The sequence below is a fragment of the Nicotiana attenuata genome, chromosome 1 (genome assembly GCF_001879085.1).
Source record: "Nicotiana attenuata strain UT chromosome 1, NIATTr2, whole genome shotgun sequence".
NCBI classification, from domain to species: Eukaryota; Viridiplantae; Streptophyta; class Magnoliopsida; order Solanales; family Solanaceae; genus Nicotiana; species Nicotiana attenuata.
Genome location: NC_031989.1, coordinates 61,035,920 through 61,049,319, shown reverse-complemented (window position 1 = coordinate 61,049,319; position 13,400 = coordinate 61,035,920).

Below are 13,400 nucleotides of genomic sequence, written 5' to 3'. Positions count from 1 at the left end.
AGTATGAGTGGCTAAACACCCATTGTTCTAGGGTTGTGATTTAGCCATGAATATTGTTGTTTGATATTAGCTTGACCTTGATTATAATTCACCAATATATGGTTGTTTCTTCAATTCTGCGTTTAATTGCTTAATTGTCTGGCCAACAGTTAGGTTCTATTTACTATCTATGCTATGCTTGGGAAAGCCATGTTTAGATTAGAGAAGAATTGAAGAGAGCATGATCTTAACCCTTAGGGGGAGCGGATTTGTGGTTAGGATAGGAATATACCTAGTCACCGTGCTTAATTAAATATCGTAATCTTAATGCGTTCTTAATAGATTGATTTCATAGGAATATAGGCGTTAATCTATTGAGAATAGGTGAGTAGTACTTCGGGAGAAGGCTATGAGAGCATTTATCGATTAATTAGCAATCATGAGTGAATTATAGGAAAGGGAGAGTTAATTAGAACACAATACGAATGGTGAATTGATCACAACCCTGGAATACTTATCTCTACTGAATACACAACAATCAATTCGTTACTTGATAATTTAGTTATTACTTAGAATCGTAGTATAATATAATCATATTATTGGACTTTGATTTTAGCTGGACTGAATAACAATTTTAGTAATTCCATGAGTAGCTTACACAAGTCTCTGTGGGTTCGACACTCAACTTATCATTATATTACTTGTCGATCACATAGACTTGCGTGTGCGTTTGGGAGCAACAAGTATTTGGCGCCGTTGCAGGGGACTTGAAGATTAACTACTTGCTAGTTTTTGCTTTAATTGTTTATTTTGTCTAGTCTAACATTACTTGATTATTTCTCAGATCTTAGGAACTTTAATTGAATGCGTAGGGTCAGAAGCCAGGACCGACTTCAAGGCTTTGATCCTGAACCTGAGAGAACATTTCACAGGAGGTTGAGGGAAGCAAGGGACACGAATAATATTCAGGCACTTGTTCAATTTCCTGTGGACATGGCAGAGGAGCAACCCATGGCTGTTCAGGAGGTGGCGATGCCCAGCATTGCTAATGTCACCTCCATTATCGTAAAGCCCAGAATCACTGGGCACTTTGAGCTGAAACAGAGCATGATCCAGCTGCTTCATGCAAACGGGCAATTTATGGGTCTTCCACACGAGGATCCACAGCAGCATATTCTGAACTTCTTGGAGATTAGTGATACTTATATCACTAACGGGGTCACTCCAGATTATGTGAGGCTCACACTTTTTCCATTCTCTCTGTTGGGCGAGGCTAAGCGATGGCTAAAGGCAGAACCAGCTAATTCCATTACATCATGGAATGATTTGGCAAGAAAATTTCTGGCAAGGTTCTTTCCTTCAGGCAAAACTGCAAAGATCAGAAGTGAGATAGTGGCCTTCAAACAGAAAGCGGGAGAAGAAAGAAGGGGCTACTCAGAGACTGTCCTCATCACAATCAGACGAATGAAGTGTTAGCTCACACTTTCATAGAAGGGCTACATTCTGAAACAAAGATCGTGGTAGATGCTGCAGCTGGGGGTCAAGTGTTGGAGAAAAGCTTTGACGAGATATATGCATTATTGAACAAATTCTCCAAGAGCAATCCGGATTGGCAAGGAGAGATGGGCAGACACACAGTGCAAAAGTCTGCAGGGGTTCTTGAGTTAGATGTCGTCTCAGCATTATCAGCGCAGATTGCTACACTGACCAATCAAGTCAACCAGATGAACTTGAGTATCAACAAGCAACAAGTACAACCGGTACAACAGGTTCAAGCTTTTTGTGAAATATGTGGAGAGGGGCACACGAGCGACATATGCCCCGAAAACCCAGAGTCTGTCTGCTTTGTGGGTAATTCAAATAGGGGCCAAACAAACCAATATGGGAACACTTACAATCCCAACTGGAGGAACCACCCAAACTTCTCTTGGGGTGGAAACCAGGGCACTCAGAATCAATACAGGCCTCAAGCACCTCAACAGCAATATAGACCACCTCAGGTTGAACAACAAGCGAGTCCTACAAGTCACCTTGAAGACATGTTAAAAAAATGATGGCTGAACAGCAAGCCCTCGCCACAACAGTGAGAAATTTGGAGCGTCAAATGGGACAGCTTGCTAGTGCTCAAAACACTAGACCAGCTGGAGCTCTTCCAAGTGACACTGAAGCAAATCCTAGGGCGGCCCTTAATGCCGTGTCGTTGAGGAATGGGAGACAACTAGAGGAAGTTCTATCTAAAAAGAAGAAACAGGTGACTTTTAATGAGATGCCAGTTGTTGTAGAATCAACATCAGAGAAAGCCAAGGAGCCAGAGAAGTCAGCTGGAGAGGCGGTGGCTGAGCAATCCATTCCCTCAATTGGTTGAGCAAGTCAATTGGTTGCAAGGACACCACCTCCATTCCCTCAAAGACTGCAGAAATTACAAGATAATGCCACATATAAAAAGTTTCTTGATATCTTGAAGCAGGCGCAAATAAATATTCCATTGGTTGACATCTTACAAGAAGTACCCAAATATGCAAAATACATCAAGGACATTGTGGCGAATAAAAGGAGGCTGACCGAGTTCGAGACTGTGGCACTCACTGAGGAGTGCAGTTCCAGAATTCAAGGCAAGTTACCTCAGAAATTGAAGGATCCAGGTAGTTTCACTATCCAAATCACGATTGGTAAACATGCTGTTGGGCGAGCTCTATGTGACCTTGGAGCAAGCATCAATTTGATGCCGCTATCTATATTCAGATAGTTGGGGATGGGTGAACCACGCCGAACAACAGTTATCTTATAGTTAGCTGACCGCTCCCTTGCCCATCCTGAGGGAGTGAGTGAAGATGTGCTAGTTCAAGTGGGGTCTTTCATATTCCCAGCTGATTTCATCATCCTGGATTACGAGCCTGATCAGGAAGTCCCATTTATTTTGGGGCGTCCATTCTTAGCCACGGGCCGAGCTATTATTGATGTTTGTGAAGGAAAGATGATGATGAGAGTGGGTGACCGAGTAGAGGTCTTCAATGTTTATAGAGCACTCAAGTTACCAGCCCATTATGAAGAGTTATCCATGATCTCTGTGGTGGAAGGTGATGCCACATCGTTAGTACCCTATATGAGCCCTGCAGATCCTGTTGAACGAGTACTGATTGGGGACGTAGAAAATAATGAAGATGCAAGGATAGGAGAAATTGAGCAAGTGTTGGATATGTCCTGCTGTTATGTACATGGGGTTAGAAAATTTGAAGAGTTGGACATGCCTGTCACTCTGACCCTTCTCAAGCCATCTATTGAAGAAGCTCCGAAGCTAGAACTCAAGACACTTCCAGCGCATCTGCGCTATGCTTATTTGGGGAACTCAGAGACACTGCCTGTGATTATTTCATCCAGCTTGACCAACACTCAAGAAGAAAAATTGCTCAGAATCCTCCGCGAGCATAAAAAGTCCATTGGGTGGACTACAGCTGACATCAAGGGTATTAGTCCATCATTTTGCATGCATAAAATCTTTGTAGAGGACGGACACCGCCCCAGTATAGAGCAACAACGCAGATTAAATCCCATTATGAAAGAGGTGGTGAAAAAGGAAGTAATCAAGTTGCTCGATGCAGGTATCATTTTTCCTATTTCTGATAGCAACTGGGTAAGCCCGGTTCAATGTGTGCCCAAAAACTGAGGAATGACTGCAGTTGAGAACGAGAAGAATGAGCTAATCCCCACTCGCACTGTTATGGGCTGGAGAGTCTGCATTGATTATAGAAGGCTCAATAAGGCAACTCGCAAGGATCACTTCCCACTCCCATTCATCGACCAAATGCTAGACAGGTTAGCCGGGCATGAATATTACTGCTTCCTTGATGGTTATTCAGGATACAATCAGATTGTCATATGCCCAGAGGATCAGGAGAAGACTACTTTTACTTGTCCTTATGGCACTTTTGCCTTCAAGCGAATGCCATTTGGTCTTTGTAATGCCCCAGCCATATTCCAGAGATGCATGATGGCTATTTTCACCGACATGGTGGAAAAATTCGTGGAAGTGTTTATGGATGATTTTTCAGTTTTTGGGTCTTCTTATGATGATTTCTTGAGGAATTTAAGCAAGGTGCTGGCCCGTTGTGAAGAAACAGATCTGGTATTAAATTGGGAAAAGTGCCATTTTATGGTACAAGAAGGCATCGTGCTGGGTCACAAAGTATCTAGGAGCGGCATTGAAGTTGATAAAGCGAAGGTGGAGGCGGTTGCAAAATTACCTCCACCTATCTCAGTGAAGGGTGTCCGGAGTTTCTTGGGACACGCGAGTTTCTATCGGTGCTTTATTAAAGATTTTTCAAAAATTGCTACTCCTTTGTGCAAGCTTCTTGAAAAAGATGTCACTTTCAATTTTGATGATGCTTGCCTCAACGCATTTGAGGAACTTAAAAAGAAGTTGGTGACTACCCCCATTATTGTGGCACCTGATTGGTCTCTACCATTTGAACTTATATGTGATGTGAGTGACCTTGCTATTGGGGCAGTGCTAGGCCAGAGGAAGGACAAGATGTTTTATTCCATCTACTATGAGAGTAAGACTCTTGATGATGCACAGCTGAATTACACCACCACTGAGAAGGATTTGTTAGCCGTTGTGTGGGCCTTTGAGAAATTCCGGGCATACTTGGTGGGAACGAAAGTCATACTCCATACGGATCATGCAGCAATCAGGTATTTGTTTACAAAAAAGGAATCCAAAGCTCGTTTGATGCGCTGGGTTTTGTTGCTGCAGGAATTTGATGTAGAAATACGAGATCGAAAGGGGACAGAAAACCAAGTAGCTGACCATCTATCAAGGTTGGAAAATCACGATCACGTGGAGGAGGGTGGCAAAATTAAAGAAGTGTTTCCTGATGAGAACCTTTTTGCTATAACCCAAGACCCTCCCCCATGGTATGCAGACTATGTGAATTATCTTGTGAGTGGAGTACTCCCTCCCGAAATCCAATCTAAAGCTAGAAAGCGGTTCTTACATGATGTGAACTTCTATTACTGGGATGAGCCCTATTTGTTCAAGCAATGTGCTGATCAGTTGATGAGGAGATGCATTCCTGAAAAAGAGGTGGAACTAGTGTTGTATGATTATCACGCATCACCTTATGGGGGCCATCATGGAGGAGATAGAACAGCTGCAAAGGTGTTACAATCCGGTCACTTTTGGCCAACCTTATTCAAGGATGCCCATGCATTCGTTAAGAAGTGTGACCAATGTAAGAAAACGGGAACAATCACAAGGAAGCATGAGATGCCCTTAAATAATATTCTAGAAGTTGAGCTTTTCGATGTGTGGGGGATAGATTTTATGGGGCCATTTCCACCGTCCAGAGGAAACAAATACATTTTGCTAACCATTGACTACGTGTCAAAATGGGTGGAGGTAATTGCTTTGCCAACCAATGATGCCATGGTGGTAGCTGCTTTTGTGAAAAAGAACATATTCTCGAGATTTGGGACTCCACGGGCTTTAATCAGTGATGAAGGGACTCATTTTTGCAATCGATTGTTGAATAACCTTCTTGCTAAATATGGAGTTCGCCACAGAGTTGCTACAGCATATCATCCGAAGACAAGTGGGCAGGCTATGGTGTCAAACAGAGAAATCAAGTAAATATTAGAGAAGACGGTGAGTGTGAATAGGATGGATTGGGCTGCAAAGTTGGATGATGCCCTATGGGCGTATAGGACTGCATATAAAATGCCAATTGGAGCGTCCCCTTACAAGCTGGTTTATGGGAAGGCATGCCACTTGCCCGTTGAGCTTGAACACAAAGCATACTGGGCCATTAAGAAGTTGAACATGGACCTTGAAACCGCAGGTGAGAAAAGACTTATGCAATTGAATGAGTTAGACGAGTTCAGGCTGCACTCTTATGAAAATGCCAAGCTATATAAAGAAAAAAAAAATGATGGCATGACAAGCATATCAAGCCACGCCACTTTGAGCCAGGCCAACAGGTATTGTTATTCAATTCTAGACTACGGCTGTTCCCTGGGAAGCTAAAGTCGAGATGGTCAGGTCCTTTTTAGGTGAGTCACTCCTTATGGTGCAATCGAGCTGCGAGCTTTAAATAGTGAGAGGAAATTCTTGGTGAATGGTCATAGAGTCAAGCATTATTGGGGAGGAATGATTAATCGTGAAAAGACCAAGGTTGTACTCGGTGATGAGTAAGCGAGACTCTGCGTCGTGCCGCGACGTTAAATCAGGCGCTGGATGGGAGGCAACCCATTGAATTGTTGTAATCGTTGTGCCACGACGTTAAATAAGGCACTGGTTGGGAGGCAACCCAACGATAGTAGTAGTTGTTAATTTTGTGTTTTAAGAAGTGCTAACCAATGCAGGTGACAATGGGCAAGTGCTAAGGCCATCAAACGAGGTAAGAACAGGTGAAAAATCGAGGAAAAATTCCGCCCAGGTGCGCGCCTGCGCTATTGGACGTGCTAATTTGCACATGTTCTGCTTGGGCCGCGCACCCGGGCGCGCTTCTGAACGCGCAACTAGCGCGGTCGCGCATGTGAGCGCGCATCTGGGCGCGCTAATTCCCCCATTTTCTGTCTTGGTCGCGCTAAAGCTAGTCCCGTCTAAAATCGGCCGTTTTTTTTGTAAATTTTAACGGTCGTTTTTTTTAGTTTATTACGTTAGGTTCTTTTAACACTTAAAGTTCCCCTTTCCCCCTACTTAACCTACCCCCTCGTTAACTTTAGTCGTTTTAAACCCGAACGTTCGCTTAACCCAAACTTCGCCTAACGGTTGAACCTAACTTCGGGGCCAAACGTTCGACCTAAAAGGGCCCAATCCAAAACGACGGTTAAACGAACCAGGTTCGAAAAAACTTCCGACGGTAAAAAACTTCCCGTCCCAAGGTTCGCCGTCGCCTTCGCGCTACTTCGGACCGTGCTAATTTGCACTATGTTCTGTCTTGGGCCGTCACGACCCGGGTCGTCGCTTCTGGAACGCGCAACTAGCGCGGTCGCGCATGTGAGCGCGCATCTGGGCGCGCTAATTCCCCCATTTTCTGTCTTGGTCGCGCTAAAGCTAGTCCCGTCTAAAAATCGGCGTTTTTTTTTGTATTTTAAGTTCGTTTTTATTTTATCTAGGCTTTACACTAAATTACCCCTTCCCCCATCTAATACCTGTTAATTTTGTGTTTTAAGAAGTGCTAACCAATGCAGGTGACAATGGGCAAGTGCTAAGGCCATCAAACGAGGTAAGAACAGGTGAAAAATCGAGGAAAAATTCCGCCCAGGTGCGCGCCTGCGCTATTGGACGTGCTAATTTGCACATGTTCTGCTTGGGCCGCACACCCGGGCGCGCTTCTGAACGCGCAACTAGCGCGGTCGCGCATGTGAGCGCGCATCTGGGCGCGCTAATTCCCCCATTTTCTGTCTTGGTCGCGCTAAAACTAGCGCGACCGCGTTAGTCCCGTCTAAAAATCGGCGTTTTTTTTGTATTTTAAGTTCGTTTTTATTTTATCTAGGCTTTACACTAAATTACCCCTCCCCCCATCTAATACCAACCCCCCCCCCCCCCCCCCGTTCAATATAAGAAAACCCCAACCCTTCTCTAACTCTCCCCATTCAAGCAAAAACAAAAACCCTGCCCCAATCCTTCCCCCATTCTCACGACTTCTTCCCCATTCTCCTTCTCCACTCACCACCATCGTCCCTCACAGGTATGAACTCTAGTTTCTTTTTCTTCTTTTTTTTTCTATTTTTATTTTTTCAGATTTTGTTTATATTCAAATACTTTAGTTGTAGTAGTTGTACATAGATTTTGTGTAGAGGATTTGGTGCAATAAGTTGTGGTGTTGGTGGGTGATAAGTGTGGGGTGGAATGCCACTTGATTTGTTATTTTGCTGAAAGTATGTGGTGGATTATTATTCTAAAAAGTGTAACAGGGGTTGTGAAGGTCTACTGCCCACAAGGTGTTCGTGGAAATGCCCGAATGACGTGCTAATGCAGTTTGTGATCACATATGCGTGTGAAGTCTGAGTAACCGCATTGCGTCACAAAATTTAGTTGGGCTGTGCTAATGTGTTTTTGTTTTGCAGGTATCATGGCTCCACGAAGGAAACGACAAGCCACAGGGGCCTCCTCGAGCAGCCAGGCTGGTTCGGCTACATCAAGAGGGGCTGCACATGCACGTTCCTTTGATGCTACAAAATTTGTTTCAGCCGCAGCTCAGGACCGCTTTACGGAAAGGCTCGTAGAGAGCCAATTCCGGAGGTATTCACGTCGGCTGGCTCTAGCACCACTGTCCGCACATGTACAATGAGTTGGTGAGGTGAGGGTTGCAAACCTTCATCAATGAGCCCGGTGAGGGCAATACAATGGTTGTGCGGGAGTTCTATGACAATGTACCAGAGCATGTTAATGGAGTAGTCACGGTGCACCGTAGGGCGGTGAATGCTTCTGTTGAGGCAATACGGACAACCTACCAGCTGCCTCCACCTCCGGATGCTGGTGATTACTTTTATGAGTACGGCCGCCACCCAATGAATGACGGAAAATGGGTGTGATTTTTTGAGACAGTTTGTGTGCCCGGGAAAGAAGTGGTCTGGATGGACTATGGGGAGAAATTCCACTCCTCAGTACTCATCTTTGAAGGGAAGTTCTGGTTGCAACTCATAACCAACCGCTTGATTCCATCTCACAATACTACAGAGGTAAATGGGCCCGAGCTGCCTTGATTTGGTGCTTTGTAAATGGTTACGACTTCGATGTGGCCCAAGTGATGCATGACGAGATATTCGTCCGCAGTCAAGTCAAAAGGTATGTGTTCTTTTTCCCTTCTTTAGTGACTCAACTATGCAGGGATGCTCGGGTACCCGAAAACTTAGCTGTGGATGGGTTGGTAAGAAAGGAGGGCAAGTTCCGTGCTGATAAGGTGACCACGGGCAAGGAGCCGGAAGTAGTAGAGGCGGCGAAGAGTAGTAGCTCTGATGATTCTGATGATGAAGAGGATGCTGAGGAGAACGTGGAGGCCGCACCACAGGCTCATGAGCAAAGTGTAGCAGCTGCAGGACCATCTGGGACTGCGACATCTTCAGGAGCTGCTCGGGTGTCCCGTTTTACTGCTTTGGAGCAGGAGATGGCTGGTTTGCGAGCATCCATGACTGATTTGGGCACCCGAGTAGACGCGGTAGCTGACCGACAAGTGAAGTCGAAAAAGAAATTTATGGGCTGGCTGCGAGCTCTGGGTCGTGCATGCCACGTCAACCCAGACACTGTCTCCGACCAGGAGTGACACTTCAGGGAAGCTCCTTCACCTCACTGCTCTTTCATATTTTAAGCCATGGGGACATGTCTTCATTTTTAAGTGTGGGGTGGGGGTACTTCATTGTATGTAGTTGTATCATTTGAATATTGTTTTTGTTTTGTTTTATTTGACTTTGATAGTTTTGGTGTTAAGTAGGAATCATTAGTTTAAAATAGATAAGTGGCTCGTCCCGATGACGGATCCCTCTTGGCGGGGTTCTTGAGGGACTAAGTCGAGAAAAAAAAATTTGGAAAATATGTAGACTCTTCCTGATGACGGATCTTTTAGACAATTTTCTTGAGGGAAGTTAGTCTAGAGAAAATACCAAAACAATTTTTTTTTTTTAGGTAGTGTAGCAACTCCCCCTTGGTTTTTCTTTGGGCCACGATTCTTTTCCAAGGGTTTTAACTTGAACCGGGTATAGGTAGTTTTTTTCATTTTGTTTTCTTTTTGATTTGTAGAGTAGGTTAATGGGCTACGAGCTAGAAAATCAAGAGAGAACCCATAGCGTTGACGCACCTGAACACAATACATAACGCTTAGTCTTATTTGTTGAATCTCACTAAGGTGCCTTAATCTGTATGTTTGTACTGAATTGATTGCTCGTAGTGGAGCGTCATGATGAGCTGATCTGGAATGAGTCAGATACCATGTGTGGTGAGGTTTTTGTGTAGTCCATGCTTTGTACTTGAGTCTAAAACTTGCCCGGTATGTGAGTTGAAGCGAAATTTTAGGTGATGCTCGATGTGAAAAATGATTTTAGGCTCTCTTTGATCTTTTTGAGCTAAATTGCTTACCACAAATAAAATTTATTCCTAGTCAACCCTTTTGAACCTATAGACTTTTATTTGGTACCCATAGTACAAGCCTATACCCTTCTTGTTCTTAATTGACATTGTTTTGATCCTTTTACCTCTTAAATCACTTTAATTGTGAGATGAGCTCTAAAAGGAGTAAGAAGGACTAAGTGTGGGGTGGCTTTTGAGTGGAACCAATAAGAGGTATAAAGGTGCACTTGTTTTGTAGAATAATACACCACTAGCGAAAATTGAAAAAAAAAGAAAAAAGAAGGAAACTATGGGTGAATAAATTGTTGGCTTGTTCTTGCTAGTGGGGTATAAATTAAAGTGGTGATTAAAGAAAGAGGGAACATTGTTGGGAGTGATTTTAGTTGTGAAATTGAAGTTGGGATTGAAGAATTTGCGCTCAAAGTGATTATGTGATGTGTTAAAGTGCTTAGGAGGGTGAACCACTATTCCTTAATATATCCTACCCGTCCCTTAACCCACATTACAACCATGAAAAAGTCCTAATTGATTTTAGATCGAGTGAGCCTACATTAGTAGAGATTTACATTAAGGGCAAGCTTATGGTACCAATTGCATGCATGTGACTTCTTTTGTGAGGGTGAGCGATTTCCTTTGATATATGTGAGCATGAGACTCAAATGTGCGGATTGATTTTATTCCCTTACTGTGATTGTGAGGGCATGTGATTCGTGAAGGAAAGGCAAGTCTTGACTTCTGTGTAGAGTACTTTGAGGAAGTATGAATATTGCATGGCATTTGAAGAGTCGACTTTTGAGGTAGGATTGTTCACTGCTAGGCGTAATGTATGTAAATTGTTCTGGGTGTAATGCGTTAGGGGATATGGTTGAGTGAAGGAACCTCTAGAGAGTATAAGGTGATTGCTCGAGGACTAGCAATGAATTAAGTGTGGGGTGTTGATAATAGGCTAAAAATAGGTAATTTGGCAATTGTTTATGCTCCCGCTTAGTTAAATTCTAATGTCATAATATGGTTAATTGATTAAAAATGGGCTCTAATTGTGAATTGTATACATTGCAGGATGAGGAGCCTACGTGATGCCTTAAAGTTGTGATTGGAACTATTTGGAGCAAGAAAAGACCCTTCGGAGATGAGTACACTTGAAGACGAGAAAAAGAAGTGAGGAAACAAAGTACTGGGCTCGGGCGCCCAGATGCGCGCCCGCGCTAATTTTAGCGCGCCCTGAACAGAACATCTGCCAACTAGCGCGGCCAGATGCGCGACCGCGCTAGTCCAAATTTCGAAAATCATTTGTCAGGGGTATTTATGGAAATCTGGAGGAAACCCCACTTAACCTATATAAAGTCAAGCTCGCCCAAGGATTATTTATCAAGGTTTTCATAGTCTAGTGAAGGAATAGAGAGGTAAGAGGCAAGGCAGAGATTTTGATCATCAAGTTCTTCTTTTCTTCCCTTGGTTTTTGCTAATTGTGATGAATTGAACCTTATTGTGATGAACACTAGTATGAGTGCCTAAACACCCATTGTTCTGGGGTTGTGATTTAGCCATGAATATTGTTTTTTGATATTAACTTAACCTTGATTATAATTCACCAACATATGGTTGTTTCTTCAATTCTGTGTTTAATTGCTTAATTGTCTGGCCAACAGTTAGGTTCTATTTACTATCTATGCTATGCTTGGGAAAGCCATGTTTAGATTAGAGAAGAATTGAAGAGAGCATGATCTTAACCCTTAGGGGGAGCGGATTTGTGGTTAGGATAGGAATATACCTAGTCACCGTGCTTAATTAAATATCGTAATCTTAATGCGTTCTTAATAGATTGATTTCATAGGAATATAGTTTGTTAAGCTATTGAGAATAGGTGAGTAGTACTTCAGGAGAAGGCTATGAGAGCATTTATCGATTAATTAGCAACCATGGGTGAATTATATGAAGGGGAGAGTTAATTAGAACACAATACGAATGGTGAATCGATCACAACCCTGGAATACTTGTCTCTACTGAATACACAACAATCAATTCGTTACTTGATAATTTAGTTATTATTTAGAATTGTAGCATAGTATAATCATATTATTGGACTTTGCTTTTAGCTAGATTGAGTAACAATTTTAGTGATTTAGTGAGTAGTTTACACAAGTCTCTATGGGTTCGACACTCAACTCATCATTATATTACTTGTCGACCACGTATACTTGCGTGTGCATTTGGGAGCAACACGGACCCACCGGAGACCTCCTCCAGTCAGCCACAGGATGTACCAGTTCCACAGCCTGTCGAGGTCTAGGCCCAGTTTCCAGTAGCTGAGGAGCAGACCACCGGGGACCAGTCTGAGGTCCCTGAGCACACAGAGGACCCAGGGACCACCCATGATCCTATGCAGACAGACACGGCTTAGGGAGCCCTTTATATCCTTTTTCTATCTTTCTGGTGCTTATTTGGACTAGTTGGCATTGGGGACAATGCTAGCTTTTATTCGATGGGGTGCGCCCTTCATTTTTGGATGACTGTATATATTGATACCATTTTATGCTTTCTTGATTTTCATTTGGTCTGTATGTAATTTTATATTTAGTTGCTTTTATCGCACTTTTTATCTTTCCTTTGGTCTGTATATAATGTTACATTTCATTGTATATATTCATCCCGTCTATTGTATATTCAAATCTCCTCTTGTATATATTTATTCTATTTTCCGCGAAAAAGTTTCGTTTTTAGCTTCTTATTTGTGATTCATAGCTTCTTGTTTTTGAAATTTGCAATAAGCCTTTGGTTTTCTTAATGCCACGGTTCTTTCCAAAGGTGGAGTGTCGTATGAACCGGGTGGCTCTTCCCAATGATAGATGGCCTGACAACCTTCTTAAGGGTTTGAGTCCATTTTTCGTTTTGTTTTTTAGTAGCTTGTAGTTAAGGGTACCTCAAGCAAAGCTTCACTTGGGCCTAGCACATTTGCCTTTGATGTTATGGTCAAAAACAAATTGTTGTGTTTAGGATAGTGAAAGTCGTGGCCTTGAGACTCTTGTGTTGACCGATAATCATCAAGTGGTTTTTCAAGACCATTGTGTGCTCAAATCGTATCTAAGGTCGTTGTGGGCCCCCGAGTCTATGTCTTTAGCAATCCCTTAGCTTCTGTGGTGAGTAATTGAATTGCAAGTCCAAGTCCCGAGCCATTGGTCTATAACTTGCCCTGAATGTTTGTTGAGGCGAAATCCTTAGTGAATTTTGACTTGAGACGTGATTATAGGCTCTCCTTGATCCAAATGATAGATTGAACAATTTCATAGCCTACCAATGATAAGATCTCTAGTTAACCCTCTTGAGCCTTAGACCTTTTTCTTTCTAGAACCATGAT